Below are 27,317 nucleotides of genomic sequence, written 5' to 3'. Positions count from 1 at the left end.
TATCATGTCTACCATTTTCTATTGTTTCTTCAACAGAAACTACAAATGTCTTAAAGTGGAACTCCAGGCAAATATAAAACATACACATTAATGCAACTCTCTATTCAATAATACATCATTACATTTATTTCCTGCTATGCAAGCAGTGCAAGCACATTCATTTGACCTGTATCAGCCTCTTTCAGTCTCTGTACAGAAGAAGCACAAGTAACCAATAATCAGTGCTGCAGTGCTCATTCGCTAACATGGAGCTTGCAGAAAGGAGGAAAAGCAGACTGGCAGAGAGAGAGAGAGAAGCTCGTCAGTCTGTTACTTCTCCTTCCTTTGGCAGATAAAAGTTTTCACCTATTTATTTATTTTATGGAATTTAGCTTTAAAGTATTTTGTTTGCTATTTCCAAATTTCTAAAAGACTAATCACATTTGGCTTGGGCACCAGTGTGTTCAAGCATTTACTAAATCTGCATAAAATGTAAGCCGTGGAAAAATTGATTTAGATTTATAATCATGTCAGTATAATTTTTTTCTGTTTCAGTGGATTTTTACTTAAGGTTATGCAACTGAATGTACAGTTAACAAGCGAACCAAGCAATTGAATCACTTTTGAGAAGATATCTTCACAAAATTGCAGTGGAGAAAAGTGATGAAAGAAAGAACAGTGACAGCCACTCTATTGTGTAATATTGATTATGATATTGGGAGCAGACTTTTTTCTTTTTAATACCAAGGTGACTATTCATGGTTAATATTCGGCATTTTACAGTGCCTTAGGGAATGGTTGAATTGTACCAACACATTTTGTCAACTGTCTAGGTTATCTTAACTCTTCTAAACACGAGCCTAGAACTTAAAGTGGATCTTCAGCTTGTTTGAAATAATTCAAATACAGTAGCTGCTGACTTTTAATAAAAGGACATTTACCTGTCCAAGAATCCAGCACTGACCTCACCCAAGCCTGTTCTTCACCGGACTTCAGGTCCTTGATACTGACATCTTTGTGTGTGAAGTTGGCTGTGACTCCTTGTGGCTTCACAGGTGGCTTACCACTCTGCATGGGCAAGCCACGCTACACTGTGTGAATGGTCCCTGAGCCTCCCAAGAGGTCAAGGGGGAAGGGGGGACTTTCAGTAGAATCGCCTAGGTGGTCCTATGTGACCTTGTAACCCCCAAAAAAGTCCAAGTGTGTTAGAGGAGGGGGGAGGACGACATAAAGTGGAACCTCCCTTTTAGGGTAAAGTTCCATTTGAAGCTGGCCATACACAGGCCAAGATTTGGCTAGTCCAGCAGGGACTGGACAAATCCTGTTTAATGTGTGGTCTCCCCTGCTCAACAGAAATTGATTATTTAAAGGTTAAGGTCCCCTTTTGACAAAAAATAATAAATGCACATTTTTTTGCAGGTAAAAAAAAGTGCATTTATTATTTTTGGTTGCAGGAGACTGTAAAGCATTGCACCAGCGATCAGTAGATCACTGGTACCATGCAGGTCTCCTGCAGACCTGTCAGTATATCTGCTCGCCCATATGGGATGTACGGGTGGGCGAGCAGATATACTGACAGGAATAATCAATGAACTACCAGGGCACTCTACAGCATTGTGATAGTTCATTGAGAACTACAAGCAGACAACCGCTAAGGCTGTTGGGACTTGTAGTTCATTCAGAGAACTCTGTGACTGAATTATGTGGCCGTGTGGGCAGAGCTGTACTGTTTTAAAAAAATGATAGCTGGTACAGGGCAATTCTCCCTGTACTGCTGTCACAGAGAGGGGGAGGATCAGGCAGCGGCTGCAGCATTGGGAATATGTTACATGTTCCATCCTAAAAATCGGTGGAACATGTAACATGTTCCCAAAAGTGAACTTATCCTTTAATTAATTTATGAAATATAATGAACTAAGCTAATTTAAATATATTTGTTAGCATATATCACCTCTGTAGATGAATATGTGTAAATGAGTTTCCCATTCAGGAAAGGTACGCTGACAGACATAGCAGTAACTTTGCAGCTAAATTAATTTAGCCAAAATCACTAACCTCATCCCTATTGTGTAATAATTCAAATATATATGGGTAGCTTCAGATCTTGGCACACACACCTGTACCCACAGGTAATAGATCTTCAAGAACATTAGGGATATCCTTAATGTATACCATCATGGGCACTAATAGAGGCTGATTTACTAAAGGAGATGAGAATCTTCACTCAATTAATTTAGTGAAGATTTGTTTTAATTGTCCAGTGCCTGTTTTTTATTTCACTTCATGTGTGAATGGGTTTTCAATTGACCACAGTTACCATTTTTTGAGTAAAGATTCTCAACTTTAGTAAATCACCACCATAGGATATGAATTTAAATATGTGTACTTGATTAAAATAAAAATATTAAACACATTTTTGTTAGACATCTGATTGTCATCTAATATGTATGGGCACTTTAAATATTTTTTAATGTAAAGATTGCTATTCATTGGTGGTCATTTTCTAAATTTCAGCTCATCATTTTAGAGGGTTCACAAATAGAGCATTAACTTTTTGGAATGGGGATAGATACAGTAGATTGTTTCTTTAAAAATGAACTAACTCACATTTTCTCAGATTTAAAAATTTTAAGTAACACCACACACAATACAGGACAATATATAAGATTGTGTTTTTTATAAATCAGGGTATTTGCACTGATAAAACACCCTAGCTGAAAAGTTCATTTTAATGCCGTCATTTTCATTCCTAACTCTAATGCAAAATAAGTAGATCTGTGTATGGAAGCATACAATCAGGGTCAGTACAAATAAATAACGGTAACTGCATTAAAGATGTAAGTGCTAATTTATGCTACTGAGATAATTTTTTCTCTCCTGCATTAGAGGAAAATAGACATACTGCTCTTTGTAGTGTCTGTGAGCAGTTCAGAAACCTGACACAGTCGCTTCAGTTTATGGGAAAATTGACATAATTTTGCACAAAAAAAAAAAAATAGAGGCGAAATCATTTGTAAACTGGATTTTGCATAATGGGATTAATTTGGTTGACTGTCACATCTACTCTGCTGCCGCATGCAAAGCATCATTCTTATCTTATTCAGAGAAATAAAAGATATTTCTTTTTTATTTGACTGTTCACTCATTTGAATATGTGCAATATATTTCAAGCAGATGACAGGTAAAGTTTGAGTACAGTAATACAGATATAACAGGCTAATGACCCTCTTTCTCCGATGACTGAGTATGTGACTGTGGGCTTGGAACCTCTGTAGCTGGGGCTGAATCAGCCCAGTTTTTATTTGCATTGTCTGCTACAAAGACACTCACATTTAATTGAAAGAAATAAATTTGCATATCTGCAAAACATTTGCACAAAAAGTATTTGTTGATTTGCAGTGTATATCATCATTATCCCATCAGTCTCTGCAATATTTGTAGGAAATAAATATCTAGACAGCTAAACACACAGTTGAACGAGTTAAAAACAAACCGAACATACAAAATAAAATCTAATGAGTGTGATCTAATTATTCAATAAAGTGAAATAACATTGAATTATTAAGTTATTTAAACCTAAATAATATATATGTAAAAATTTTCAAGAACAGGAGCCATTACTTTGATTTTTTTTTTCAAACATTAAATTCAAAGCAACCCATAATTTATTTATGAAACAACAATATATCCTGCTGAGATTTACTTTAAAAAGGTAATAACTTGAAGGAAATTTACAAAATATAAAAACTATTACAAATGTTGTTTTGAGGAGCATTTAAGGATTAAAAGAGAACAGAAACATGTATAACTGAGGACAATATTGATTTATAAATTACTAGACACAAAAAATGCTGTTTGATTAATGGTTCTGGTAGCATTTCTGTGGCACATTTTTTCCGTCATTTAATAAATAGTCTATAGCTGCTAGTTGACTGTTTCCTAATTGGTTGATATCAGGTGGTCAGAGTAATGGTCAAACAAATCTTTGGGCAATTTCAAATCAAAGTAAGCACATTAGGTTTAGATTTTCTGTATGAATTAGGATTCATACCAAATAACACTTTTTTTGCCAGAGGCCTATCTGCCACTGCTTGCTGATTTTGAAGGTGCAAGCTCTGAAGCTGCCAACCTTGTTTTACAAAGTCATTGACCCAAGCTGGCAGCCAGTGAAAAGAGTGGCTACATACTATGCATATACTTGTTCTGGGTTAGTCACTAGAAAAGAATTAGCCCTGTATAACTACATCAGTAATTCTATGGGGGAGACTTGATGGTGGATTGTGGCAGCAGGGGAACGTTTAGGCCTTGTTCACACAGGGCGATTACCTCCATACCCCATGCAGGGCCATGTTTTACTGGTATGGAGGTGCACAGGTGTTGCTTTCATCCCCATGCCGTCAGTCCCACAGCTGGGATGCAGCGGTTGCATGGACAGAGTCACTGGTTCCAGTGTGACATTTGTGAAGGTGCAGGTCACGGCCCCAAATGCACTCTTGCTTGACAAAAGGGGTGAAGCCCCTGAAACTTCTTGTAATCCACAGATCAGTTAGATGTAGCTAGGTCTCTCTGTGTTGCATGAGGTTCTGCTGTAGACACCATTGGCCATCTGTTTATTTTGTGGGTCTTACAGGAGTGCACAGCTTCTGACTGATCAGGCACACAAAATCATTGTCACCACATTGTTTTTCCACCACTCGCTGTAACCAAAGTTGGACCTCCGCTGCTCACATGTACAGTAAGTGTGTTGATTTATTAAAGTGTTGCTCATTCACTTCACTAACTCCTGCTCCCTGCTGCTGTTTTTTTTTTTCATGTGCCTCTGAGAGGATTCTCCTAGATCTTCACTTTGGGAGCTGCAGAACAACATGTGATCCATCACACATTCTTTCATCTTTTTCATTTGGACCTTATTGACTTTTGAATTGCTTTGGATCACTGAGTATGATATGTACTATTTTTGTGCATAACTTTGTGGTTTTTGCTGTTAGCTGCAAGGATAAAATCACCCCATGTGACCGAGGCCTAAATGTAAGATCAAACAAAACAGGAGAAGGACAGATCCTGAGCTTGTACATTCAAAAACAGATCAATATCATATTGGCCACAGAGCCAAGTCCACCCCACCCATTGACCTGGAAACCTCTTTTGTTATTTGTTGGTAATGAAGAAAAGGTCATCTTAAATTCACTGAAGTGACAGTAAAAGCCCTGTATGGAGGATACATCTCCACTAGGATGGTATTATATCTGCAACAGTCTATGCAAATGAAATAACAGATACATGTTTTGTTTCTTAAGTGTATCAACATTGAAGTAATCCTCTCAGAAATGTGAATAATTTAAGATGAGCATTTGCAAAAATACCTAAGCAGGAGTTATATTCAGTGAAAATTGTGTGCCAAAAAAAGATTTGTAAATGGCAGACATATAGAAAGATATAGTTAGATAAATTGATATAAAAATCTAACCTTTTCCTGTAGGCTTGTACCCACAGAGACCTTCTGAGCCATTAAATTGGCCCTTTGCTTATGCTACTGTTTGCTTTTAAATTCAATAAATCACTTAAATAAATTGGCCCTTTAAGGCAATGGACAACCTCTCTGACCAATAGGAATGGTAGATGGGATGGGGCTTAACTGGACTTTTACAGTAAAAATTAATATATATATATATATATATTCCAAATATGAAATGTATATACTTATTAATCCTTGTAATCTGCAGATTTCTCTGAAGGAAACCTCTGTTCACACATATTTTATTTGATACTCAGTTGAATTTCTCTGTTAGATTTCTGAAAACGCTGGAAAAGAGAAGAGTGGTTCTCAATTTAGCAGATCACTACGAAACGTACTTTTTCACAACACAGACATCTGGCTGCAGCTGTAGTCAGGGTTTAAAATGTACTTGTAAGAGCTCAAGAAGGCTGATGCTATGGCAGACCCAAGGATCCTGAGACCTGTGTTGCTGAAACAATAATGGTGGGTGCTGAATTTACTTTTCCTGTAAGTTAGACAGTGGTTAGTACTCAAACAGGGTTTATTGTCTGTTATGAGTCAGTGTTTAAGTGGTTAGCGATTCTGCCTAGTAGCACTAGGGTTGTTGGTTTGAATCCCAACCAAGGCACTACCTGCCTGGAGTTTGCGAGTTCTCCCTGTGCCTGCGTGGGTTTCCTCCCACACTCCAAAGACATGCTGGTAGGTTAATTGGCTCCTGTCTTAAAAAGCTCCAGTATGTATATGGCTGAATGTGAGTTAGGGACCCTAGAATGTATGCTCCTTGAGGGCAGATACTGATGTGAATGTACAATATTCTGTATGTGTAAAGCGCTGCGTACATTGACTGCGCTATATAAGTACCTATAATAAATAAATTAATTAAAAAAAACTATTTGCTGCTTTAAAATGGTTGTAAAGCCCTTTTCCTATACCCAGTGAAGTGACTAGCCTCAGGTGATATACAGAGATAAAGCAAATCCACCTACATAAGCTGTTTATCTGCAGCTCTCTCTCCTCTACAGCCTTCTAAAACACACAGTTAAAAGTATTTTTCTCAGCCTCGGCAGGCAGAGGGTGAGGTTCAAATATCACACCTTGCACAGACTAGAGAAGCGAGATCAGTGTAAACTGATACCTGGGTGGAGGGAAAGGACACACCATTCTGTACAGAATAATAGGTAAACATGCACATGCTGTATGCTGGAGGGGGCAGGGCTGTCATGGGGTGTTTTTTTTTGGTGTTGAGTTAGCCTGTCAGAAGTAAGTCATGCTGATAGCAGAGTAAGGGGAGATCACAGAGGAACCACACTAGACGCTTTGGATTGAGGTTAGTACACACTATAAAGGGAAAGTTCAACTTTGCTTATAGGGATCCACACAATAAAGTCTATTGAAATCAGGGCTAAATTTATGCTTCCTACCACCCTAGTTGTCCCATCTTCTGTTGCCTACCTAAAACAATTGAATGGCTAGTCTTAGCTGACATACTATCAAGCCTAAATGGCATAACTACACAAGACACACCATGTCAGGAGGAAGAAAGAGACAGTCAGTACACCAGGAACTGATAGCCGGAAGAGTAGGTGAACTCTAACCCCTAAGCCCCCTTACTGCAAGGCAGTTGTTTGGATCTAGATGTGTGGAACCAAAGAGAATGAACCATACACAGTACACTATTCCACAAACTGCATCAAACTGTATCCAGACAGGGCGTCAGATCAAAACATTTTCTTATACAGATGAAGGTGTTACTTACAGTTGACAACATGATGTTTTGGCAGTTTTGTACCTTCCCTTGTTGCCCTGCCGCTCTAGACCACATCCTATAGTGGATATACAGAAATGTAGCCCTGATACAGAAATGTGGACATTTTTTGTCTCTGACAGTACTCTATCTATTATGTACCTAACTTCATTTTTCACTTCTCATTTGAAGCTGAACTCTCACAACACCCATTGTAGTCTCCCTGTTGCCTCACATATAGACAGCTTTATGTATGAAATTATCAGTCTGAAAAGGTTTCTCACAAACAGCAATCAAATTTAAACCTGCCTAACAGTATTATATCTGACTGGTGATATTACAAGCAGGCAGAGAAAGAAAGTTACACGGCACAAGCAAGGAAGCTCACCCACCCACCCACCTTCCAGTTGAGGAAGCTCACCGACCCATCTTCAAGTTGAGGAAGCTCACCCACCTTCCAGTTGAGGAAGCTCACCAACCCAACTTCCAGCTGAGGAAGCTCACCCACCCACCTTCCAGTTGAGGAAGCTCACCCACCCACCTTCCAGTTGAGGAAGCTCACCCACCCAACTTCCAGCTGAGGAAGCTCACCCACCCAACTTCCAGCTGAGGAAGCTCACCCACCCACCTTCCAGTTGAGGAAGCTCACAAACCCACCTTACAGTTGAGGAAGCTCACCCACCCACCTTCCAGTTGATATATTGTATGCTTGTTGTGGATTAGAGAATACTCAGATTATGGTAAACCAAGGGTTTCTTCTGATGTGAGCTTAGTTGCAGCTGGATAGCATTGGAAAAAAAAAGATTTTATTTGTTGCCTGGTATTTCTTTATAATAGGCAAAGCTTCTTTGCTAAAGAAGGAAGTAGGGTGGGACAGCTAATATCAGCGATAAGACTTTCTGTAGTAACGCACAGCTATTTCTAGCTGTGTCGACTAGTAGGCTGAATCGTGTCGTTCAGTGCAGCTTGTCAAATAAAGCAAGCAGTATGCTCCCTCTCATGGCACACTCTGGTTTTCAGTTTAACTTGTACAATCATGTAATGTGGCTAGTAACTAAATAAGTGGAGTCCTTATTCAACATAATTTATGTTTTACGGTAAAGTGATGTCTAAGTCTTGTTTTTTGATGATATACTTATTGAGTAAATTGTTGGATTTTTATGATAATTTAAATGTATTGAATACATTGCTGGTTGTTTATCCTAATCAACCTTTAATGTGCAGATCAAATATTCTGTACAAGTTTAGCACAATCTTGCTCACATGCAATTTTTTTTTCATGATCAATAGAGTGAAGAAGGATTATAATTTGTGGGTTTGTACTCCTATATGGGGCTCTGCTAGAGAGATTTGCCCTCACGTCCTGTTCTGATAACTTCAGTTTTACCAGACAGGAAAGGAGTGAAAATCTGCAACAGGGATGCAGACAGAAAAAATGTGATGGGTGTTCCAGTCTTTCCCTACTATACTTAAGAAAAGTATTTTTATTTCTGTCTGTGCTGCTGTTGGAGACATCCCCAAGCAAGGTTTTTGGCTGATATACACATTAAACCTCCATTCTGGGATTACCCTATATGTGTATATTTTTTGCTACATGATATACAGGGTCCTCTTCCCCTTTTTTGTTCTCTAGTGCTGGGCAGGCCTCAATTATACAGAGAGTTTATTAACATGATAACATTAGTTCTGTTCTCTGCAACTGTGTATGTACGCACAGGGAGCCATGGTGACGTCCCCTCAAGGGTAGGTCCATTCACATAACACTCACAGAATTTCCTCATTCCTCTGGGTGTCATTTATCCTGGAAGACTGAAAAAATCAGGTAAGTGTTCTGGTGGTGGAAAGAAAGTACTGCAGAGGCGTTGAGTAATGCACACAGAGCTGATGTAATAACAAATTGTCTTTAGCTTTAAGCACCGGTTTACATACACTATATTGCCAAAAGTATTGGGACACCCCTCCAAATCATTGGATTCAGATGTTCCAATCACCTCCATGGCCACAGGTGTATAAAATCAAGCACCTAGGCATGCAGACTGGGTTGCTTTCAGGAGCTCAGTGAATTCAAGTGTGGTACCATGACAGGTTGCCGCCTGTGCAATAAGTCCATCCGCAAAACTTCCTGGCTACTACATATTCCATGGTCAAGTGATATTATAACAAAGTGGAAGCAGCTGGGAACAACAGAAACATAGCCATGAAGTGGTAGGCCACATAAAATGACAGAGTGCATGCCGAAGTGTACAGTTGCCAACTGTCTGCAGAGTCAATAGTTAAAGACCTCCAAACTTCGTGTGGCCTTCAGATTAGCACAACATGAGTGCATACAGAGCTTTTTGAAATGGGTTTCCATGACGGAGCAGCTGCGTCCAAGCCTTACATCACCAAGTGCAATGCAAAGTGTCAGATGCAGTGGCGTAAAGTGCGCCGCCACTGGACTCTAGAGCAGTGGAGACATGTTCTGTGGAGCGACAAATCATACTTCTCTGTCTGGCAATCAGATGGATGTGTCTGGGATTGGCAGTTTCCAGGAGAATGGTACTTGCCTGTCTGCATTGTGCCAAGTGTAAAGTTAGGTTAAGGGGGGATTATGGTGTGGGGTTGTTTTTCAGGGGTTGGGCTTGGCCCCTTAGTTTCAGTGAAGGGAACGCTTAAGGCGTCAGCATACCAAGACATTTTGGACAATTGCATGCTCCCACCTTTGTGGAAACAGTTTGGGGAAGGCCCCTTCCTGTTCCAACATGAATGCGCACCAGTGCACAAAGCAAGGTCCATAAAGACATGGATGAGCCTGTTTGTTGTGGTGGAACTTGACTGGCCTGCACAGAGTCCTGACCTCAACCCGATAGAACACCTTTGAGATGAATTAGAGCGGAGACTGCGAGCCAGGCCTTCTCGTTCGACATCAGTGCCTGACCTCACAAATGCGCTTCTGGAAGAATGGTCAAACATTCTCAAAGACACACTCCTAAACCTTGTGGACAGCCTTCTCAGAAGAGGTGAAGCTTTTATAGATACAAAAGGTGGGCCAACTCAATATTGAACCCTATGGACTAAGATTGGGATGCCATTAAAGTTCATGTGCATGTAAAGGCAGGCGTCCCAATACTTTTGGCTATATAGTGTATATTTCCCCACCCCCTTTACCCACTAACTCACTCACTGCCCAAGAGATTGCCGATCACTTCAAAGACAAGATTGATGCAATAAGCGAGGACACATCCACTATCAGATATCTTCCCAACCTTGTCTAACAGCACAGTCAACACTTTCCTCTTTTGAACTTGCTACTACGGAGGAGGTTACCAAACCTTTCTTAGATGCCCACCTAACCAACTGTCTCCTGGATGCTGTTCCCTCACAACTAGTACAGTCACCTTCTTCTATCCTATGCTCTCTCATCTTCAATCTCTCCCTATCTATGGGCACCTTTCCCTCCCCTTCCCTTTAAAGCATGTACAGATCACTCCCATACTTAAAAAGTCCTCACTGGACCCCACCAACCTGAACAAATTAAGACCCATCTCACTGCTCCCATTTACCTCTAAACATTTAGAATGCTTAGTCTACAACTGTCTTGGCTCCTACCTCACTTTAAACAACTTTCTTGACTCCTTACAGTCTGGCTTTCGCTCACAGCACACTACACTCCAAATTGCCCTACTAAAAACTCACTAACAATTTACTAACTGCTAAAACCAATGGCCACTACTCCATACTCTTAATACTAGACCTTCCTGCAGCCTTTGATACTGTTGACCACCCACTCCTTCTCAATAATCTCCACTGCCTTGGTCTCCAAGAGTCAGCTCTTTCCTGGTTCTCCTCCTACCTATCACAGCGCTCCTTCAGTGTTACCTATAACTCTGTCTCCTCCTCTCTACTTCCTCTTTCTGTAGAGGTTCTCCCAAGGATCTGTTCTTAGACCCCTTCTCTTCTCTCTGCACCTCCTGTCTTGGTCACCTGATAACCTCCCACGGCTTGCTTCAAATACCACTTCTATGCCAATGACACCCAAATCTATCTCTCTACTCCTCACCTCACTCCTTCAGCCTCCTCTTGTATTACTAACTTACTAACTTACATATCAGCATGGATGTTGCACCACTTGCATAACCACATTCTAACCACACTATAGATGAATGATGGCTACAGCACGGTTGTCCAGATCTGCCCTCCCAAGAGCCCCCAGCAGAGCGCACCAAGCGATCTCCGTGATCACTGTGTCCTGCAGACACAGCTGATCATGTGATGAGGTAAAAGGCTAATCACAGCAGCCTTTTACCTCGTGATTAGCTGTATCCAATGACACAGCAGATCTTGTAGTAAATACAGTTGTTTATCAGCTGCACTTTCCTCATGCTGTCATAGCGTGAGGAAAGTACTGCCGATAACCTGAAGCTGTCACAGAGGAGATCGGCACTGATCATCAGGCACTGATGATCAGTGCCCTGCAGTGCCGCCCAGAAGTGCCACCCACCAGTGCCGCCCAGCAGTGCCCAGCAGTGCTGCCAGTCATTGCTGTCAGTCAGTGCCACCCGTCAGTGTTGCCCATCAGTGCCGTCTATCATTGACCATCATTGCTGCATTTCAGTGCAGCAGCATCAGTGCCACCTCATTAGTGCAGCCTATCAGTACACATCAGTGCTGCCTATCCGTATCGCCTCATCAGTGCCCATCAGTGCTGCTTATCAGTGCAGCCTCATCAACACACATCAGTGAAGGAGAAAGATTACCTGTTTAAAAAATGTTATAATAGAGAAAAATAAAACTTTTTTTTTCAAATGTTTTGCTCTATTTTTGTTTATAGTGCAAAAAATAACAACACCCAGTGGCAATTAAATACCACCAAAAGAACGCTTTATTTGTTTGAAAAAAATGTTAAAAATTTCATATGGGTACAGTGTTGCATGACTGAGCAATTGTCATTCAAAGTGCGAGAGCACTGAAAGCTGAAAATTTGCCTGGGCACGGAGGGGGTAAAAGTGCCCTATAGGCAAGTGGTTAAACTAAATCTCACTAAAACCAAGCTGATAATATTGCCCCCCCCCACCCAACCCCCCCCCCCCCGCTCAAGCCCTCCTGCATTACTTTTCCATCATAATCAATAATGCAACTATCAGTCCCTCTCCTCAAGCCAGGGTACTAGGTGTATAGGTGTAATCCTAACCTTTCTGCCCCAAATCCATTCGCTGTCAAAAGCTTGTAGATTTCACCTCCATAGCATCTCTAAAATTTGCCCCTTTTTAACTAATGAAACCGCCAAGCTACTCATTCATTCCCTTGTTATCTCTCGCCTTGACTATTGCAACTCCTCTCTTATAGGCTTTCCTCTCTGTAGGCTATCCCTTCTTCAGTCTATCATGAATGCTGCTGCCAGAATCATCTACCTTACTAACCGATCAGTGTCTGCCACTCTTCTCTGCCAATCCTTCCACTGGCTTTCATTTGCTCAGCAAATTGAATTAAAAATAATAACAACAACATACAAAGCTATTCACAACCCTTCCCTGAGCTACATCACCAATCTTGTCTCCAAATATCACCCAAACCTTCCTCTCCACTCCTCTTATGACCTCCTGCTCTCAAACTCTCCTCCTCCCATGCTCATCTCCATCACTTCTCCAGAGCTTCTCCCATCCTCCGGAATTCTCTACCTCAATCTGTCCGGCTATCCCCTACTCTGACTGCCTTTAGGTGATTCCTGAAAACTCATCTCTTCAGGGAAGCCTATCACACCTTCAAGTAGACACTTCCATCAGCTCATCCCCCACAGTTATAACTTTTTTTTACCCATTGTCCCACCCTATTAGATTGTCAGCTCTTATGACCAGGGTCCTTTTAATCATCTTGTTTTTATTGTATTGTAACTGTATTTGTAAAGCACTGCACAAACGGTTGGCTCTATACTGTATAAATCCTGTATACTATTAATAATAATACGGGTGTGTGGACACGGCAGCCATTCATTTGAATTTTCTGCATGGAAAAGGTCCCTGCACCCTTTTAAAATGCAGCCACACAGAAATTGCATGGTGTTTTTGCCCATGTGATTTCAGTGTGTGGGAAACCGCATGGCATTTTTCAATGCATGCGGGTGGTATTCAGCGTGAATTGTTTTCTGTGCAGCACCTCGTTTTGTGTGCTGTTGCATGCGGTGCAGGAATGCATGAGATTTACAAGCGTTCTTGCATATATGTGAACCGAGCCTAACACTGTACTCTGAGCAAACCGCTAAATTCACAAAGGTGTATATAGTGTAGCTGTTTTACCTTCTAATGGATTTACATCCTGCCTATTAACTCATGAGATGTACACAGTTATGGCATGCAGAACAGCAAGGAGTATGGCTTTTAGCCCTGGTTCACACTGATACGGTGCGGAATTCACAGTGTTTTCTGTGCGAATTCTGCACCGCATCAGAATCGCACCCCGTTCATGCAAACCGCAGCAGGTGAGTATGTTAAGTTAACAATACCCTGAAAGTGGTCCACAAAACGTGGTGTGATGTGCAGAATCTAATCATATAGGTGTGATTACCCATGCAATCCGATTCTAGTGTTGACCAAAAAAGGGTCCTGCACGTTTTTGGTGCGGGTGTGGTGCGATTAGAGCCATACAAAATGTATGGCTCCAATCGCACTGCACACAAATCGCATGTGATTTGCACAGGAATGCGGTGCGTTTCTTGTGCAAATCACGAGATATACCGCACCTCATCAGTGTGAACCCAGGATAAGACCTCATTTACACAGGCGTACATATTCGTACACCCTTGTGAAAGGTATTCTTCACCCGCACAGGATGCTCAGGTGTGTAGGCAGTCTCATTCAGGTCTGTTAGAATGCAGCAGCTGCATGAACACAGCCACTGGTCCTAATTTTACAACCATGCGGGTGTGGGTGTATGTCTCTGAATCAGGGGCGGACTGACAACTCATGGGGCCCCCGGGCAATAGGGGATCATGGGGCCCCTGTGTCCTTGCCCAAACTCAAAAAAGCCTATGAAAAAGGTACCAGGGGCATCTCATGGGGCCCCCTAATGACCCCGGGCCCTCCAAATGGTCAGTCCGCCCCTGCTCTGAATATATACTGTCTGCTTCTGGAAACACGCACCTGCATGAATGTGCTTTCAGTGCAGGCAAAGATGACCCTACGCATGGGTGTGTGGATAGGTACACTTGTGTAAATGAGGCCCAACTTTCTTTGCTACAGTTAGAAATCCAGTGGTATCATCTCTCCACCCTAAGCCTCCTGATTGGACAGTGACGAAGCATCAGGAAACTGATGAGGTTATCCTTTTGCTTTTCTTACCCTGCTCCGTCCTACTATCAGCTGGCTCCTTGTCAGCACATTTGCATGAAACACACTTGACTGCCCGCCAGTGTTGCCCCTTCTTTTCCCAGTCTGATTGCTGCTATACAGGATTATATAGACTGATATCAAGTAAAATTAACATACTTTATCTAGTTCAATTAAAAAATGCACTTAAATTTGTATTAATGAATATAAAGTTGCATTCATTTGTTTCTTTTATGTTTGCATGAGATCAGATTTAATTATACCAGACAATGGTCGCTGTTTATTAAATGGGGAAATATTTCTCCTCCTATTAGAAGCTTTCTAACACCCACTCAACTAGATGCCACTTGCTGTAAAATGTAATACATTAACTATCTGTTCCACATACAGTATATATTTTACAGAACAAACTATTTTTCTATTTTAAAAATCCTAGCTACTGCATATAACAGAATATTATGAGATTCTTATTTCGCATGTTATGATATAAATTGACTTTCACAGATGTATTGCTTTAAAGCTGATGTCCAGGTAGATGAAAAATGCACAAATCGAGATCCTTGTTCTGCACCCCAACCAAATTGGTACACCTAACATCCTAACCTACTGCAGAGCCATTATCTCGATCAAGCTAAATGTTGGTGGTCCCCAGAAAAAGCACCTTCCTAGTTGCAAATTGAATAAGAGGTGCTTCAAATATCACCAGGGCTACTACTTTCTGCTCTACTCCTGTATCCAGAGTCTAAGCTCCTAAGTTTTAGTTCTGGTATAGGAACTATAAAAGTCTGACTTGCCATCCCATAAACAGAGGCATCCCAAAGCTTCTTCTTTAACGTGCTTTGGTGGAGCTCATCCCCACTGATCTTTCACTAAACAATTAGGTCAAGGCAGGTATGTGGCATGTTGGAGAACTTTTTACAGGAGACAAACTCAACATTTTCTCTGAACGCTATTCTAACTACAATCTTCCCAGTTCAGATCTCCAAGTCAGGAATATCCTATCCAAAATTCACTGGTCTAATGCTCCCTTCTGCTTCCTTCTGTTGGGACTTTACCACCATGAAAAATTTGACTCTCAAACCGGGGGAATCCCATTAATCTACCATCTACGTTTCCAACATGACCAATAAATAATTCAATGTTCATGACCTACTCAGAGAACCTGATTAACTTTACCATCTCTACCTCTCTGTGGCACTCTATGCTCAGAGCCCTATTAAATGGACTGAACACCCCATTGTTCGGTTTGTGGTCGAACATACCAAAAGTTCAACCACAAACTTCAAACAGGTACAATTCCCAGTAAGTAAGATACCGCACAACTACTAAAATACCGCATGAGTTATATTACTAAGTCATGTGGTATTTTAGTAGTGAAAACATTCTTTACTATTTCAGTTGTCAGAGGGCATTGTAAAAAGAATTACCGGCATTGCCAGGCAATTATTTTTTTTTTTTATAAATGGTCCCCCCATTAACACCAAGCCCCTTGGGTCTAGTATGGATTTTGAGAGGAACCACCACGCCAAAATTAAAACAAAAACAAAATTAAATTAAATTTAAATAAATTAAAATAAAATTAAATCTAAATTAAGTTAAAAACAAAATTAAACAAAAACATGGGGGGTGCTTTGGGGGAGGGGGCTCTGCCCCTCAAAGCACCTTGTCCCCATGTTGATGAGGACAAGTGCCTCCTCCCCACAACCATGGACAGTGGATGTGGGGGTCTGCAGGTGGGGGACTCATTGGAATATGGAAGCCCCTTTTAACAAGGGGGCCCCCAGATCCTGGCACGCTCCTATGTGAATGAGTATAGGGTATATGGTACCCCACAAGTGTAGTGTAAAAAATGGATAGTCTTTGGTAAGTCCTTTATTAAAAACAAAAATTTAAAAAAATGTCCCCCGAAGTAGATCATGAATCACGATGCCCTCTGCCCTGAAAAAAAAGAAAAAAGCGCTCTGCTCTCGACGCTGGCTCCCGCCGTCTGACAGCTGCATCGGCATGACATGGCCATTCTTGTGGTCAGCGCATTGCTCTGCACAATCACAATGCACTGTAAGGGTGCAGTGCATTCTGGGGCACGGTGGGCGAACAGCTCGCCGAACACACGAATGGCTGATGTTCGAGTTGAACTTATGTTCGACTCAAACATCTAGCCCAACCCTAAGGCTCACCTCCATAATTCCGGATTATTCCGTGCTCTGGTGCAACTGTGATCACCCAGGAACTCTACCCCACATATGGTAGTCCTGCCCTATCATTACCAGGTTCTTGGCGGCAATCAAAACTTCTCTGGTATCAGTAACTCATACACCGATGATGCTCACACCACACATGGCTCTTCTAGGAATAGACATTCAGGCCTTGTCTCATCATATGTAATCATTCATAAATCATACCCTCATTGCTGCCAGACTAGCTGTTGTGAGACGATAGAAAACTGCACAGCCATCTCAACTATTCAACTGTTATTCATATCCTTAACAACCACCTCCTTCTGGAATGCTCATATGCTAAAGCCCATCTCACAGCTTCTAAATGCCATGACCAATGGGCCTTATGGCTGGCAGACAACAGGAGAAACCCAATCTCCTAATGTTATCTCATCTTTCACTCCTGTTTCCACCTCCTTCTTCAGGACATAAAACGCTATTACAACTAAAATACATATCCTGAGCTCTCAGGGAAACTTTTCTTCATTATTTACTACTCTAGATCCTATCTACGAGGTACAGTATTATGCCCACTGCTGTGTATGCATTGTTTGTTTTTTTTGCACTACTGTTTTTTTTGCCTAGAAGCTCTGACCATTCTTGGGGAAGTTGTCAACCCACAACATGGCTGGATTACTATGCTGTTCCTATTGTTATCAATGCAATGTTTGAAGATATAATTATTCTGCCTTATTCCTTTACGTCTTCTATAATTTTACAAAACAAAAGATCTATGGTAAAAAAATAAAATTTACAAGCAATGTGCTGTGTGTTTTCATTAATTCATTATTAAGTGTATTTTTATAAAATGTAAGCAGTATAGGCACGAGTCTGACTTGGTATAAGTCTGTCGTAGTACCTGTACAGAGCTCCAATTGGGGGAGGAAGAAGCAGCGCAAAGAACCAATCAGTTGTATTGTAAAGCAAGCAGCATGCTGATAGGAGGAGAGAGCAGATTGGCAAAGTTTTACTGTCCATTCATAGGGTGAGGCTGTGGAGGAACCTGTAAGCAAAAGTGAAACTGCAGAAAGATAAGGTCCCCTCCCCCGGCAGACAGGGCTGTAGTGTGTGTGTGAGACTGGGGGGAAGGGGGGTTGTGTAAATCTCAGGACCAGATGGACAAAAATACAAATCCTTTGACAGGCAAAGCAGCTTCCGTAGCTTCCATATATGTATTTAATCCATCCATCCAGGTGGGATCTATCATTTTAAGGCTCAGTTTGACCTCTTGAAATGTGGAGTCTAAATGTTTGTAAGCTGCTTTATTTGTACAAGGTGGCTGGTGAACATTTAGTGTGCTGAGTTTGCATTCGTGGTGGACTATCTGAGTTTCGGTTTGAATTTTTTTTATTGAACTCTTATTTGATAACAATATGATTTATGCACTCTTTTATGATTTCTATCATAGTGCAACACTATTTTTATTTAAATAATTGACTATACAAATATGCAAAACTGAAACTAAGGCTGGGGTTCATCTTGGTAAGGTAAACAAAGAGAGATGCTGAAAATGTTGAGCTATTGCCATTTACACTATTGTCATTTTCCTATGTTGCATTTGGGACCCTTCATTTTCTTATGTTGCATTTGGGACCCTTCGTTTTCTTATGTTGCATTTGGGACCCTTCATTTTCCTATGTTGCATTTGGGACCCTTCATTATCCTATGTTGCATTTGGGACCCTTCATTTTCTTGTGTTGCATTTGGGACCCTTCACTTTCTTATGTTGCATTTAGGACCCTTCATTTTCTTATGTTGCATTTGGGACCCTTCCTTTTCCTATGTTGCATTTGGGACCCTTCATTTTCCTATGTTGCATTTGGGACCCTTCATTTTCTTATGTTGCATTTGGGACCCTTCATTTTCTTATGTTGCATTTGGGACCCTTCTTTTCTTATGTTGCATTTGGGACCCTTCATTTTCCTGTGTTGCATTTGGGACCCTTCATTATCCTATAATGCATTTGGGACCCTTCATTTTCCTATGTTGCATTTGGGCCCCTTCATTTTCTTATGTTGCATTTGGGCCCCTTCATTTTCTTATGTTGCATTTGGGACCCTTCATTTTCTTATGTTGCATTTGGGACCCTTCATTTTCTTATGTTGCATTTGGACCCCTTCATTTTCTTATATTGCCTTTGGGCCCCTTCATTTTCTTATATTGCATTTGGGCCCCTTCATTTTCTTATATTGCATTTCGGGCCCTTTATTTTCTTATATTGCATTTGGGCCCCTTCATTTTCTTATATTCATTTGGGCCCCTTCATTTTCTTATATTCATTTGGGCCCCTTCACACCTAAGTTTTTTGTCACGCTTATGTCTATGGGTCACAGTGCTCGACAAGTGGAAATCCATTTATTTAAATTGCACCTGTTCACATTAGTGCGTTCTACAGGAGCTATTTGCAGGTATTTAGCCCTGTAGAATTCTATAGGTGCGTCTGAATAAGTGCGACACAAACGTTTATGTGCATTTATGTGTGTTTTTCAAGCATTACTCTGCCTATCATCTAGGCTCCTCCACCTGAAGCTTATAAACACATGTAAAACATATTAAAAAAGGCCTAAGAAAAGTATGCCACAAAATACACAAAATAAAATGCTGGCCAATATACACTCTGCTCGGGTGTGAATGCAGCCTCAAGAGCAAACCTGCAGTAAAACATAACAATCAGAGAATAAATAGCTGATATTCATTTCTGATGGCCAGCGATGGTACACATACACTAAAGTGCAGTATTACTAAACAATCTTGGCTGTCAAGTTTTACTTAGCGTAAATTCTGCTTGGTTGACCTGATTATTTCTGTTTGGTGATGGTATAGTCTACTGAAGGTGAATCTGGTTAAGGAGTGACATATTCACATTTAGTGACCTAAAAACAACAACAGAAAAACCCTTTTTGACAAAGCAGCAGCTGCAGAAACAGCGATGATTAATATTGGTAGCTACACCTTCAAAATCTATATTTCTTCAGAGAATTGAAACCTTCCTGGGCTTGTCAGCCTACATAGTCTCAGAAAGGCTGGCAATGAAAGTTCCTGAAGAGTGATGCAAATAACAAAGAAGAGGACATGAGTCATTTTTGACTAGAATGTGAACGCTTTACTTAACATGCAGAATTATGAGTGAGGCTGAAGGTTCGCTCCAGATTACCTCCAAAAGGAACAGCCTCTCAGGGGAGCCAGACAAGGACCTGGAAAACTCTCTGCCACTGCTTATTTAGCACCTACTCCTAGGAATACGGAGATTTGGAACTGCCACCTCCTGTCTCCAGTGATTAATGGGTACCTCTCCCGCTGTCATCAAGTAGGCTCTTCTTTGTTCAGTCAAACACCGAATTTAGAATTTACCTTATTCCACGCTACATATAAATACAGCTTGACCAGTCTCATTTCTGACAGTAGTGCTCCCAAACAAGGAGAAATTTTTTGTCTGCGCTGGTCACTTTATGCCAATAAAACCTGGAGCTTTGCTTAACTTTTTTGTATCTCCATACAAAATGGCCTTATTATTAATCTAGCCTACTATGAGCATATATTTTGCACACATGTATGAGCATGAAAGGCTTATATAGATAAAAACATCATAATGGGGTGAAATCATGGGACCTAGAGGTTTTTTATGTTGATAATAGAGGTTGGGAGAATCTGTGTATAAATCAAGAACAAAATAAAAATACTCAGTAAGTTTAACTACATGATATCCCAACCTGGAGTTTTCATGTTCTCCTGGTGCATATGTGGGTTTTCTCCAGGTACTCCAGTTTCCTCCCACAGTCCAAAGACATGATGGTAGGTTAATTGGCTCCTGTCTAAATTGGCCCTAGTATGTGCACATATGAATGTGAGTTAGGGGCCTTAGATTGTACATTGCTTGAAGGATACTGGATACTAACATTTATAGGTAAAGTTGATCCAGGGAATATCTGATTGCCTCTCGGGGGATCAGGAAGGAATTTTTTTCTCTGCAGGAGCAAATTGGATCATGCTTTGCTGGGTTTTTATTTTTCTTCCTCTGGATCAATTGTGGGTGTAGTATTATAACTTTTTTGTTTTTTTTTCTATGGTTGAACTCAATGGACTTTTGTCTTTTTTCAGCCAGACTAACTATGAGGGCAGGGACTGATGTGAATGTATAATATATGTGTAAAGCACTGTGTAAATTGGCAGTGCTATATAAATAACTGTAATACATAGATAAATAAACAAACACAACTAAAATTTTGTTAGACAATTATAATATGATGCTATAGTTTTATATGCCTATGCAGAGCCCTGTGAACATTTGTAGCCCTATACATTATTGAAGATTTACATTGTAGTCAACATTTAGATAGGATGCTAAAGGCCCCTTACACACGGCCAATGTCTGGTCCACTCAGCAGGGGACCTGTGAACAGATCCTATGCTGAGTTGGAGCAGAACGGAACTGGTGTCCATTTTGTGTCCACCTGTGTTGGTTAATTTTTTTTCTGTATTTATAAAACCAGAGCTTTGCAGATCCATGTTAGATCTATGGGCATCCGGATAAATGGATTTATGTTTGTTTACATCCGATTACCTCTGCTCCAATACATTTTCATGTTTAGGTTCAAAAAATGGAAGAGGACCTGGATGGATTAAGATGTCTATTTACATCCAGCCATCCATAGAGTAACGTAAGGCTTCCATCAGGTCCACCTGAAAACTGACAGCTGGTCCTGATTTGACCACCCGCATGAAAGGGGCCAAAGGAGTATTACTAATGATATAGCTGAACTCCAGGATAAGCAAATATCACCTACATATAAAAGGCATACATATTCTTACTTGAATCTAGGTATGCTTTGTGCATTTATTTCAGATCTGTGCAGTAATCCAGGGTGAAATGTTGCTTCTCTGTGGAAGCTTCCCGTAGTTAAGATCAGTCACTACTGCTCTTTCTCCTTGTGCAGGATGACTGGTCTTGTATTCACCTTCGTAATTGTTTTGCAGGCAGCCTGTAGTAGGAGGAGCTTCTTGGTCCCTCCCACAGCTTTGCTGGCTATGTGAAGCACAGTAATGGTGTCTCCAGTACCTCTGCAAGATAAATGCTGTGTTTGTGGATGGTATTTGATGCACATAAAGTGGTGTTATATCTTTTGTGGCTATTGAGTATTTTATTTAAATACAAGTATTTGTTAATACGACTTGTCACAGGCACTTGTCAATAATACTGACTATGCTTGGCCTCTTCGCCACCCCTGTTCTATTCATAAAAGCCAAGGGACACCTTTCTAAATTAATTATTCAGTCTAGCACAATGCATAAAACTGAAACTTTTTGCTATTTCCGTATTACTGTATTAGAGTTTTTATTTTTACAGTTATTTAACTAAATGAACTTTAAGAATTAAATCATACAGCAGTAGCCATTTTTATAATTCATACTAGGAGTGCACCATTCATTATTCATCAATGTACATAGCCACTGTGATATGAGTGAACATATTTTTTTTAAAGGCAGATTAGACATATGCTTGCTTCCCCCCCAGCCCATAAGAGACACTGTAGCCCCCCACATTACATAAAGATATTACTTACAGTCAGTGTGATGTGTCCCTAATGCTGATGGCTGCAAAATTAGTCTAAAATTCCCACCGTCCAATCTACCCGCCCACCCCTGTCACCAGAATCTACAGGAACCATGGGGGTTAATAGGGGAGAGGGACCTGTCATATGCACTCATTAAGAGTGCTGACTATACCTGCTCTCTGCAGCTTCTATGCATGAAACAAGAGCTATGAATGGAGGACGGGTAGATGAATGGTAGGTCCTCCTCTATTCATGGATGGTTTTTCATTCTAGAAGCTATATAACAGCTATATAACAGCTTCTATGGATGAAGGCAGAAAGGGTGGGCATAGTTGGCATTCTTGATGAGTGTATATAACAGGCCCCCCAGCATTATTAACCCCTATGGCACCGGAAGATTACGGAGACAGGAGTAGGGGTGTTCGGAGGCTGGAAGATTTCATCTAATTCTGCAGTCTTCAGCACAAGGAACACATTGCATTGACTGCGAGTGATGTTCCTTGTGATTTTTTTTCAAAACTTTTTTTGACTAAACTAAGTCCTGCACATTCCAAACATTTGCTTTAGTTTTAGAGATGTTAAAATCCTCATCTACAATTAGCTCTCAGATGTGCCTCACGCAATGCATTTTCTATGTTAACTACAAATGGTGTTAAGCTACCAGTCCTAGTAGGTTTGATGTAACTATATATAAATATACTGTTTTGGTACACATTTACTTAGTTATTATACAAAATGTTTCACCTTTGCAAGTATTTAAACAGGAGATATATGAAAAATTTCCAAGAATCTATCCTCGGTGTACAGGGAAATTACAGTAACAGTTTCTTGGGAAATGGATATCCTTGGCACCAAATATAAAATATATAATAAATGGTTGGTCAATGTCCATTTGTGCTAGATAAGAGCAGTATGTACTGCAAGGTTCACTTTGAAATTTGGACACGTAAAAAAAATTGACATGGCTCTGCAGTGCTATTTTTCAATTTTGTGATACTTGGTTACATCAACCATACTGAATAAAGAAGTGGATTTAAACATTTTTATGATCACTGTTTAAAAAATGGCCCTTCTATTTCAGTTTACATACATAATACATAATCACATGAACATTTATAAACATATAGCTTTGCTGAGTTTGTCTCTGGGCACATTTACTTTTGTGTCAAGGTAGTTGCTCCTGTTACATATTTCACAGGTAGAAAGTGAAATTACCCAGAGGTCTGCATTAGGCCCATTGTCATCCAATAGAAGTAAACTGTTCCGTAAATGATGGTTAGTGACATAGCAGGAGTATACTTGTAGAGGCCACATGTACATCTTGCCTTTTCTTATATACAGCATGCTGGATTTGTTCTGTCCATTAGGAAATCTGACATGTGAAGAGCAGAGTTTGGCCTGAAGCCAACTGAATAAAGTTTGTTCATGTGGAAGGCTACATACATATTGTAAATACTTGCTCAAGGGACACTTTCTATTAAAAAATGATTTGATGTCAGAGAACAGAAACTGTAAGGGTTCTCGTGAAAGCTATGGGCCATAGCAAAATAATAGAGACCATTATATGACTGTTGGTGCACCAACTGGACAGCCAGAGTCAACAGAATTCACATGAAGCAAGATGATGAAGTAAACTGTTTTTACTTCTGTTTCTGTGGTGTCACAAATTTGGATATAGACAGTAAAGGCAAATACTTTTAGGGATAAAGTAAAACTAGATGGTTTACTAAAAAGAATCAAAGCAGCAGAATTCATGTTTATAGATGACAAACGTTTAGATTGCACTCCCCTGCATTCTCTTTTTCACTCAACCCATTTGATTGTACCACCATCAAGGCTTGCAACTCTCCTGCCGATGGTGCCTTCTCTGATGTGTTACACTTCTGGCAAGAGCTTATTCAAAAAAATCACTATACCTAAAGTTGGTCATACACAAGTAAAATTTCATTCAAAGTTTTTTGCTTAACCCCTTCACTCCTAAGGGTAAAACAAATCTAAATACCTAAGCACAATTTTGCAAAGTTGACATGTGTTAGTAAAACCGTCCATATCATCACAACTACTTTGTACATCCAGGTGAATTATACCATGTTTTTTTTCAGGACAAATTGGGCTTTCGTTTGGTGGTAAATGGTAATGGATATCACCTGGTTTTTTTTTATTATCAAAGGAAAACTGGCCCAAAATAATAAAATGTGTACTTCTTGTTACTACCATAACCTACCACCAAAGAACATCCCAAAATAAATTCTCCAGCTCCTGACGATGGCAGCGATACCATATATGTGTATGTTATTTGTTGTTTGTACCCGTAGTACAGCCCAGAAACAATAGTGAGCATTTTGATTTTGTTTTTTTTACCTAAAACACACTGACACTAACTGGCACTGATACCAATTTTTTTTAATCCTGACCTTTGAACCTGACCTTTTGACCTTGACCTTTGACCCTGACCTTGACCCAAACACTTACCCTGGCACTGAATTAGATCAAACCTTCATCTAGGTATTTTTTCTTTATTTTTTCTTTTATTTTTTAATATTTCTTTATCTTCTTTTTTTTTTTTTTACAAACATTTATTTTCCCCCTCTATGCCAGGAGTTAGAGAGATAAAATGTATCTCTCTCCTTCATTCATAGAGAGAAAAAAAAACAAGAGGGATGGGCTGTACAGTGACTGATCACTGTGATAGCCAATCAGAGGCTATCACAGTGATCACGTGACCCGGAATCGGGAGTCCCGGGTCCCGATCGTTAGAATGGGACCCGGTGCTCTCAGTGACACCACAGTCTTTGTGCTGGGAGTGAGCTGTGCGGCGCCCTTCCAGCACAAATACAGGTACAGAAATATGCGGTCCCACGGAAAAAAAGCCCAGTTCTGTGAGTCCGCATATTTGTGTTATGTCAGCGTTAAGGGGTTAAAGAGTGTTTGTTCAATTTTCTAATTATTAGTAGGGTCAAATTGGCATTCATTTCCAACTGCATTGATAAGAACATTAAGTGTAGGTGGACATTTTTTCTTGAACAAACACATTTCTAACAGTGTGTGTGGTTTTCAATTCGGGATAGTCCACTCATTTCAAATTCGAAGGTTAAAAGCTAAGATGTGAAGTACTTTCAAACAACGTTCATCCAGTCCACAAATGTACTGAGAATTTTTGTACAAATGTTTGTACTAACATCTATTACTGTATAGCCAGCTAAAGCAAAATGTGACCTGACCTGTTTGTTGTTTGCATGCAGTGGGGAGACAGCACTATATATTTGCTGCTTGGAAAAACACCAGCTCTGATGGCCCTCTTCTTTATAGATTTAGAATAATAGGAAAGAAGGAGCACCTGATGTCCAAAATAATGCACTTTTGATGGTAGATCAAGAGGCATTTATTGAGAATAATGACAAGTAAAATAAACCAACGCATTTCAGGAGAAAAGACTTTCCCTGCTTCAGGGCCATTGAGCAAGTACAAATAATATACAGAAAACCAGGTATATGAAAAAAACCAGATATATTTATTGAAAATATATAAAAAACTGAGAACATTATGTCGATTATGTAAAAGCAGAAATACAAACAGGTAATCCTAAGACAAAATATGTTTTAAGATTACAAAAAAAGTATATCGAGAGTTCATAATCACGATCAAAATAACCAGAATAGAAATAATATTAATAGTAATAATAACGGCAATAATAATAGCAATCATGAAGCTGAGAAAAAAAAGGAGGGAGTTATGTTCAAAATAAACGTGATAAAAATAAAATTTAAATTAATATATATGCTTCAGATTTTTTTTAACATATATAAAAGTCATTTTAACATTTATTTTTACATATATTTGTAAATGAATTCCAAAAATGTAGATTTGTATTTTTAAAGACATACAGTATATTTGAAATGTATTTTTAAAAATAATTTTCATATAACTTGTAATTTTATATATATATATATATATTTATTTATTGAAATATATTTTGAAATATATTGAATATGGCCAAAATTGTAGCATTTCAACTATCTGGCAATATATTTGGTAAGAATATTTTTAAAATATATTTCAAATATATTTTTCTTCCATATGGGTTAAGACTTGAGTAGCTTAGAAGCTAGTATCCAGAAACCCAGACTTTTCAACACTTTAAAAACTGTAGCTTTTATTAAAATAATACCTGGTGTTTTTGCCATAAGGGTATTTGTTCGGGTACTTACATTTATAGAGTGACAACGCTCCATCCCTGTCTCCGAATTGGGCTCCTGTGTTGTCATTCTGTTACACAGTCCTCTGATGGAGATTACAAGAGCCTTTTTTTAACACACATTATGTAGACATTGTTCACTGTTGTCATCATCAGGAACCTCTCTCTGAGAAATGCCTTGCAGTCATTGCTAGAGTGCATACATGTAGACAGGAAGGGGCTGCAAAGAGGCTGTAGGAAGTCATGCAACAAAGTATGTTATAGGTGAAAGCAGGTACTGTATTAAAATGGCAATCATTTACACTTTATCAAGCTAAATGCCCTCCACTAATGGTTTTCATCAACTTTAAGGAAAGTGTCTTTATAACTCCTATTGACCAGTTATTTTGTTGAAATGTCATGTTAAATACTAAATAAAATCTTATAACAAGTTAATTTTTCTACCTTTCAGTTTTGTATACCCAAGCAAACCAGGTGCCTGTGTGCTCTGCAAAGTGACTTTTATTTTGCTGTTTCTTATGACTTTAGAATTTAAGGCTATGGAAATAGATATACCTCTTGACTCCCAATGACTCATGACATGACTCCCAATTTCTGCTATAGGAAACTGCTATTACTTCTCATAATAAACTGGTAGTAAGCCCCCCATAAACTAAGCCAAAAAAAGAAGGAAAACATTGAGCCTCTGCAGTGTTATGCCATAATATGCTAGTAATGCATGGCATACTAACACAATATGGCAAACATATCTATCAAAGGGAGACCTCCAGTGTTGTCGGAAAAATAATTGCCCATTGTGTTGTGCTGTCACAAGTCCCAAGTAATTCCATCTT

Source organism: Staurois parvus, unplaced genomic scaffold, assembly GCF_062004578.1.
Source record: "Staurois parvus isolate SC_StPar_1 unplaced genomic scaffold, SC_StPar_1.0 ptg000287l, whole genome shotgun sequence".
NCBI lineage: Eukaryota > Metazoa > Chordata > Amphibia > Anura > Ranidae > Staurois > Staurois parvus.
This window is presented reverse-complemented; position numbering follows the sequence as displayed.